Raw genomic sequence first — 7,939 nt, 5'->3', positions numbered from 1 at the left:
CTGAGAGTGACTGCTGAGTAGTATATAACATTTTGAGGAGGGCTGGGGATATAGCCTAGTGGCAAGAGTGCCTGCCTCGGATACACGAGGCCCTAGGTTCGATTCCCCAGCACCACATATACAGAAAATGGCCAGAAGCGGCGCTGTGGCTCAAGTGGCAGAGTGCTAGCCTTGAGCGGGAAGAAGCCAGGGACAGTGCTCAGGCCCTGAGTCCAAGGCCCAGGACTGGCCAAAAAAAAAAAAAAAACAAAACAAATAACATTTTGAGGAGATGGAATTGTTCCTAAATGAGATAGTGCTAATAATTAAGTAACAGTGAAAATGCCAACAATTGCTAAACTATAGACATTAAAATAGAAAAGTTTATGTACATGAATTTTGTTCATGAAACTATAATACTAAGCAATAATATACATGTATCAAGCTCACGGTTTTTGTGGATCACAAATTCTGGCCCAGGGTTATTTCTTGAGGCTGGAATCAAGATGTCACTTGGCTAAAGTCATCAGCATTACTGGAACTGGTTTCCGCTTCCAAAATGATGTGGTCACAAAGATGACAAGGTGAAGCTCATAGTGCATAAAGAATGGATGACTTCTAAAATGAAAGAAGGGGGAGGGGGCTGAGAATGTGGCCTAGTGGTAGAATATTTGCCCAGCATGCATGAAGCCCTGGGTTCCATTCCTCAGCACCACATAAACAGAAAAAGCCAGAAGTAGCACTGTGGTAGAGTGCTAGCCTTGAGCAAAAGGAAGCCAGGGACAGTGCTCAGGCCCTGAGTTAAAAACCCAGGAGTGGCAAAAAATAAAAATAAAATGAAAGGACAAATCTTGTTTCCCCATTGCCAGAGCAGTAACAAAAAGCTTCCAAAAACTGGACTATTTGAGAGTACTTGGCAGAAAATTTTAACACATGGTAGCTTTTCAACTAGGCATAGCCTATTATTTCCAGTGATTTTTTAGTGCCCCTTCAAGTTTAAAAGGGAAGAGTCCTTGAAAAATCTAGTCTAAAGACCCCTGCTTGGAGTTCATACTGGAGATGATCCTCTAAGAACAACAAAGATGTAATAACTCAAGAGAGAGCTGAAAGCAGTCACACAAACGGTGGGCTCTACATGAACCTAATACTTTACAGAAGGATAGAATGGAGGGATACTGGCTTTCTCTCCTCTATTGCACCTCACTTTTTTCTTCTGACCTTTTTTTCCCTGTTTTTCATGATTTCATTCTGTTTCCTTGGTTGTTTCCTGAGCTCCTTTTCTCAACTATTTTCCCAAGGAATAGGTATGAGAAATACAGTGTTTCTCTGACTCAGGCTAGGACCCCAATGGTACAAAGACCATGTTCCCAGCGAGGGAAAAACTAGTATCAGAGACTCTTACTGTCATTCATTTCCACCTTCTCATCTTCCTTATGTATGGCTTCAGACAAAGCACATGCCTGCAAATAAATGTGATCCTTAAATAAGGACCTTCTACTTCTCCTTAATAACCAAGTTTTATTAATATTCTCAGTAGTTATATATTAAGAATAAAGTATGATTGTACACTATAGATGTTGCTAGTGATACTGTGAACCAGACATTTTAAATTAACTGCTTAATGGAATACCTATCCTATAATCACAGAAAGATGTAATTACTAACATTGATATATTCCATAAAAGAAAAGAGAAATGCAAAAAAACTCAGATTCTCAATCTGTAGACAGTGTGTAACCAAAGGTATAGAATACTGGACCAACAAGGAATCTAGTCACTGAACCTCTGATTTGTAAGCCAAGCTCTAAATTTCTAGCTCAGTGCCACTTTCCTAGGCTCAAGTTTCTTCCTCCTTAAGAGGAAAATTCACTTGATAAAGCCCCCTGAATTTCATCTAAGTGACTGATGGGGGTTATTTTAATCCTGCAATTTAAGATTTCCATCTTAATGTTTCTGTGTGTGTGCCCATCCTGGGACTTCAACTCTGAGGCTTGGGCACTGTCCCTAGGCAATTTAGTTCAAGGCTAGTATTCTACTACTTGAGCCACAGTTCCGCTTCTGGCTTTTTAAGGGTAATTAGAGGTAATAGTATCAAAGACTTTCCTGCCCAGGCTGGCTTTGAACTGTAATCCTCAATTCTCACAGCCTCTTGAGTAGCTGGGATTACAGGGTGAGCTGCTGGCACCCAGCTCCAACTTAACTTTTTCTGGAAATCTAGGATTTCATCTCCTGCCTTTAAACAACTCTTCTACTTAGGACATTCTCTTTGCCTAATTACATCCACCTCATCTTTAGGGTCTCAAGTATCACTTTCTGCACCACCAAACTCATGCCCAACATTCTACTCTATAGCCCCTCAAAAGGCTGCAAGCTCACTTCATTTCACTTGTTAGTTTCCATTTAAACATTTTCATGACCACTGACTTCCTATCTGTGAGTTCCAGTGAAACTGAAAACTGAATTACACCCATAAGCTGACTCCTGCAGTGAGCTCAGACAGCTGGGTCACAGCCTTTGGTTGGAGCCTGGGGGGATGGGGGGGGCGTTGGATATCAAAATGACCAAAACTTACCTATTGAATTAAGAAGCGTTTGTATTACAAATTCTCACCACTGCTCCTGTTTGCCTCCGGTGTCCTTTTTTCTCATCCTTTTTCTCTTGTCCCTCAGTGCATGACATTTAAGGCCGCATATAGCCCCAGCTGATGCCAATTAAAAAAAAAATCAAGAAAAAAATTGCTGGGATGAGTTGTTGTATGCTGGATCCAGTCGTGACAGCAGAGAAGCCACCACTTCAAAGGCCAAATTTGGAGTCCTCCTTATTGGAGCACTGGTGGGTGTCAGGGGCTCTCCTGTCACAAAGCCCTACAGCCCCGAATACAACTAACACATGGTTTATATAGCCCAAAAGCCACAAAGGTTCATGGAATTGTCCTTACCAAAGTAGAAAGCAAATCAGATGTGAACAATCAAAGTAAATTAAAAAAAAAAACAGTGAACACTCAAATCTAACAAAGATATTAAATACAAGTCAAAACAAAAATGTGGACACAATCAAGGGAAATTAAGAACCAATTATCTAAGGACAGTAAGACTTTTCTGGAACTTACCAACTCAAAACACATTTGTAAACTAAAGAATGTCCTCTGTTATCAAGGCCTTTTGCTTAGACCCAGTCTCCTTACTTCAATGTCAGTTTTATTACTGCTGCCTCCCAACAAGTGTTTGGCACTTAACTATTTACAAAGAATTCTTAACGTAACGTAGGGGCCATTTAGCTGCTCCTTCTCTATGAAGGTGGCAAGATGCATCAGGAAAGAATGAAGTCTCGATCCAAGAATAAATGGGGTTGAGGAGAATACTAGGTGGTAAGGAAGATATCTGAGAATGAATAGGCCTTTCAGGACCCATGGCATCACATCTCCCCAAAGTCTATTTAACAATGCCTAAGAGATACCTGTACTCTTAATGTTTTCCAATTAATCATTTTTCCTAAGATTCAAGTTCTTTAACAATTTCTTTAAAAAATACTGAACAATAACAACAAAAACATGTGATCCTGGCTTGTGAGACAACTTTTTGAACAATGGGTGCTCTTCTTGTAGGAAATTTAAATGAAGGTGAAAATTACACTTAAAATTTATTCTCCTATTCCCTCCCACTTCTAAACTGCCTACACATACAAATGATGATGCACCAAAACTTGTCCATATTGGTATAAGGGCTATTTTCAATGTACAAAAATGTAGGACAATAAGCATGGTTTCTCTTGCTTTATGAGTATTTGCTGAGTATCCCATTTTCTCCTCAGTTTTTGAAGTCCTACTTCATTTGTGATGGTCCTGGGACTTGATTTCAGTGCCTGGGTGCTGTCCCCAAGCTTTTATGTCCAAGAGTAGCACTCTATCACTTGAGCCACAGCTCCACTTCAGGCTTTCAGGAAGCTTATTGGAGTTAAGAATCACAGAACAGTGGGACTAGGGATATGGCCTAGTGGCAAGAGTGCCTGCCTCATATACATGAGGCCCTGGGTTTGATTCCCAGCACCACATATACAGAAAATGGCCAGAAGTGGCGCTGTGGTTCAAGTGGCAGAGTGCTAGCCTTGAGCAAAAAAAAAAAAAAAAAAAAAAGAAGCCAGGGACAGTGCTCAGGCCCTGAGTCCAAGCCCCAGGACTGGCCAAAAAAAAAAAAAAATCACAGAACTTTCCCAACCCAGCTGGCTTCAAACTGCAATCCTCACATCTCAGCTTCATGAGTAGATAGGATTATAGGCATGAGTCACTGGTGCCCAGCTTGAACTCCTACTTTTTAAGCTAATTCTGATATAATCTGAGTAACAACATTTTTGAGGCATTACTTCATCTAAAACAGTAATATTTATTAAACTCACAGTTTAGGCAGAAGTCTCAGGAGGCTGCAGTCAAGATTCCAATCATAGCTAAAGTTATCAGAATGAACCAGAGCTAGATGATCTGCTTCCAAGGTGAGAAAAATCACAAGGCTAGCAAGGTAGTACTGGTTGTTCAAAGAAGGTCTCAGTTTCTTCACACACTGGCATCTCAAAAGACTATCTCAGTATCTTCATGACTTGGTGAATGACTTCTCCTAGAATGAGGTATAAATGTTACATGTTACTCATTACTTCAATAGCTTAGCAAAAAAAGACTTATAAAGCTTAAACCTAATATATATCCTACAAGTTAAGAATTGCTTAATATACAGTGTCTGATTCACAAGTAAAAATCTAAAGCCTGGGGATGGAGCTATAAATGAAACTACCTGCAAATACTGAAAAATCTCTTTCCCAGAAAACCCCATGGATTATGTAAAGTAAATCACCTCAGACATCCCTAAAAGTAAAAAAAACTACAGTTTCTTTTAGTATGCTACCAATACAGTTGAAAAGACCCAACACAGGTTTGAACCACATAGCCTTAAGGAATAAGGAACTCTAAGTGACCAGTCACAGGAAGGACATTGGATATGGCCAGGGCCTGCACTCTGAGGTCCTAAAGGAATATACTGTCCCCATTACAGTATCAGATATGGATTTCTATATTACCAAACACCAAGATTTACCACACCATGACTGTACTAACCATGCAACAATGTGCCTTTCTCCCACAATATTAGAATTCTCAGGTGCTGGGAATATGGCCTAGGGGCAAGAGTGCTTGCCCTGTATACATGAGGCCCTGGGTTCAATTCCCCAGCACCACATATACAGAAAACAGCCAGAAGTGGCACTGTGGCTCAAGTGGCAGAGTGCTAGCCTTGAGCAAAAAGAAGCCAGGGACAGTGCTCAGGCCCTGAGTTCAAGGCCCAGGACTGGCCAAAAAAAAAAGAGAGAGAAAAAATCTGATAGATTTCTCAGCCCAAATCAAAATTCAGAAATAGTGTATGAGCACATTAACTTTACATATACACATATGTAACCACTGGCTAATATTGGTGAGCAGCATTGGAATTTTACTTTGTAGTATTAGTAACACAACTGTCTTGCTACTACTACTTCCAATCACAGTGTATGGAATGTAGTATGTGCTCAGAAAGTATTATTTTGGTGCCAGTCCTGGGCCTTGAACTCAGGGCCTGAGTACTGTCCCTGAGCTCTTTTGCTCAAGGCTAGCCCTCTACCACTTTGAGCCACAGCACCGCTTCTAATTTTCTGGTGGTTAATTGGAGGTAAGAATCTCAGACTTCCTGCCTGGACTGGGTTTGAGCTGTAATTCTCAGATTGCAGCCTCCTGAGTACCTAGGACTACACATGTGAGCCACCAGCGCCTGGCTATACTCTTTTTTCCCCAATACTGGGGGGAGGGGGTTAGCCCCAGAACTGGAGCTTGAACTCAAGCCTCACACCCTGCTCAAGCTTTTTCACTCATGGGTGGAACTTTACTACTTGAGCTACATCTCCAGTTCTAATCTATGTTCTTCAATCATATTCAGTATTGGTTCTTAACTAAATATGCCCAATTGTAAAACTGAAGATCTTTGGGGGCCAGTTCTTTCTAGAACCTATTAAATACGTTACCTCTGAGTTTGTAGTTCCCTGCACTTGTTCTTAAACGCCTTCATGTGTTTGTAAATTGTACCCTGGGTTTATTACCACCTCTCGATAGCTGATGGTTTTATATTATTAATGAGTAACTGGCTCCAACTGGATGTTTAAGTACCTTGAAGGTAGGGCCCTGTCCCCCACACCTCAAGCTTCCTGGTGAATCTCATTGTGACAGCACAATGTATGCATAAATATGACAATCAGAATGTCAGATGTCAAGCAGTATCAGTGAACTGAGGGGCAGAGAGTGCCTGCCAGCTGGCCAACGTGCCCCAGCAGGCAGGGGCTTTACTAGAGCCCACTTGTTGGGAAGTCCCTGCTACCAACTAGGGCAGCTCAGCTCAGTTTAGGGCAAAGAGGTAGAGGGACAAAACACTTCCCGCCAGCTTCCTTTCCCAGGTCCAAACTTAGAGGTCCAGCTCAGAGCCTACAATTCCTTAAGACTTGTGGCTGTTCAACAGTCACCATGGATCACCGAAGCCGACCACGAGGTATAGGCCTGAGCCGAATCCCTGTGAATCAGCTCCTCAGGGCACCCAGGACCCCAGTCCCCTTACATGTGGAGCAAGAGGCCAGAGAAGGAGAAGAGTGGGAGAGAGAACAGCCTCCTTCTCGTCAACGGACTCTAAACTATGAACCTCCAGAAAATGAAGAGCTTCAGCAAACTGTGATAGGTAAGAACATGTTCTTCCTGCCTCAGCCCTACTTTGTCCAGAAAAGCTAAGGTTGGGAGGTAGAAACAGAGCATATAATGGGCTAGAACAGAGTGAGGATGAATTTAGAAAAGGCAGATTTTACATTTGTCTCAAAGGGATTGTCACAAGGGGTCAAGATATAATATGTGAAAGCAATCTGAAACTAAACCGGCTGCTCGGAATATATTCTTACCAAGCTGAAGTGCTTATATTATTAAATACTCTGTTCCAGCTTGTTTGGAAAAGACCAATTATACCATTTCAATCCCAGGGAGATGACAATCTATGATAAAGACAAACTGTTAGGATGGGTTCTGTGGGAATCAGAAAGATAAGAAATCCGAAAAAGGGGAGGCCTAGGGGCATAAAGACTACTGATTACTCCCATCTCTCTAGAATGCATCTTCCCAGAGCCATTCCAATGGGGTAATAGTCTGAAGATGAAAAAATGGCTAATTGCAGGGGTACATGCCTGTAATCCTGTCTACTCAGGAGGCCAAGATCTAAGGATCATGATTTGAAACCAACTCAAGCAGGAAAATCCCTGATACTCTAATCTCCCAATTAATCACCAAAAACCTGGAAGTGGCACTGTGGTTCAAGTGGTAGATTGCTAGCCTTGAGCACAAACCTCAGAGACAATGCCCAAGACCAGCAAAGCAACAAAAAAAAGGAAATGGAGTTGTGGCTAAAGTGGTAATGGAAACCTTGAGTAAAGCTAATAGACAGTGCCCAGGCCCTGAGTTCAAGCCCCAGTACCTGCACAAAAATAAATGAAGAAATATAGAAATGACTTTTAAAATGCTGGAAGTGGGGGCTGGGAATATGGCCTAGTGGTAAAGTGCTCCCCTGGTATACATGAAGCCCTGGGTTCCATTCCTCAACACCACATATATAGTAAAAGCCCAAGGTGGCGCTGTGGCTCAAGTGGTAGAGTGCTAGAGCAAAAAGAAGCCAGGGATAGCCCCAGGACTGGCAAAAAAACAAAATAAAGAAAAACACAAATAATAAAACTCTGGAAGTGGAGCTATGTTTCATGTGCTATAGCACCACTTGCCATGAGCATAAAAAGCTAGAGGGCAAGGGTCCAGGACAAGAGTTCAAGACACATTACTGGCACAAAGAGAATTTTGGAGAAAGTTTTCAGAATGGCTTGGGGAGGGGAGAACCCTGTTTTTTAGTTTTTGAAATACGGTTTGGTAA

General features: G+C 41.8%; 1 long non-coding RNA gene across 1 annotated transcript; it reads right to left on the bottom strand.

Moving 5' to 3' along the window:
* Positions 1 to 431: 431 nt before the first annotated feature.
* On the bottom strand, positions 432 to 7,151 carry LOC125343797. Its single transcript, XR_007209376.1, has 4 exons — positions 6,930 to 7,151; positions 4,371 to 4,585; positions 2,551 to 2,679; positions 432 to 597 (listed from the first exon to the last, which is right to left on the bottom strand). It is a non-coding gene; the product is annotated as an uncharacterized LOC125343797 (long non-coding RNA).
* Positions 7,152 to 7,939: the final 788 nt, after the last annotated feature.

This window comes from Perognathus longimembris, chromosome 28, assembly GCF_023159225.1.
Source record: "Perognathus longimembris pacificus isolate PPM17 chromosome 28, ASM2315922v1, whole genome shotgun sequence".
In the NCBI taxonomy this organism is placed as follows: Eukaryota; Metazoa; Chordata; class Mammalia; order Rodentia; family Heteromyidae; genus Perognathus; species Perognathus longimembris.
The sequence above is the reverse complement of the archived record's forward strand: the minus strand, read 5'-3'. Positions and strand labels throughout refer to the sequence as shown.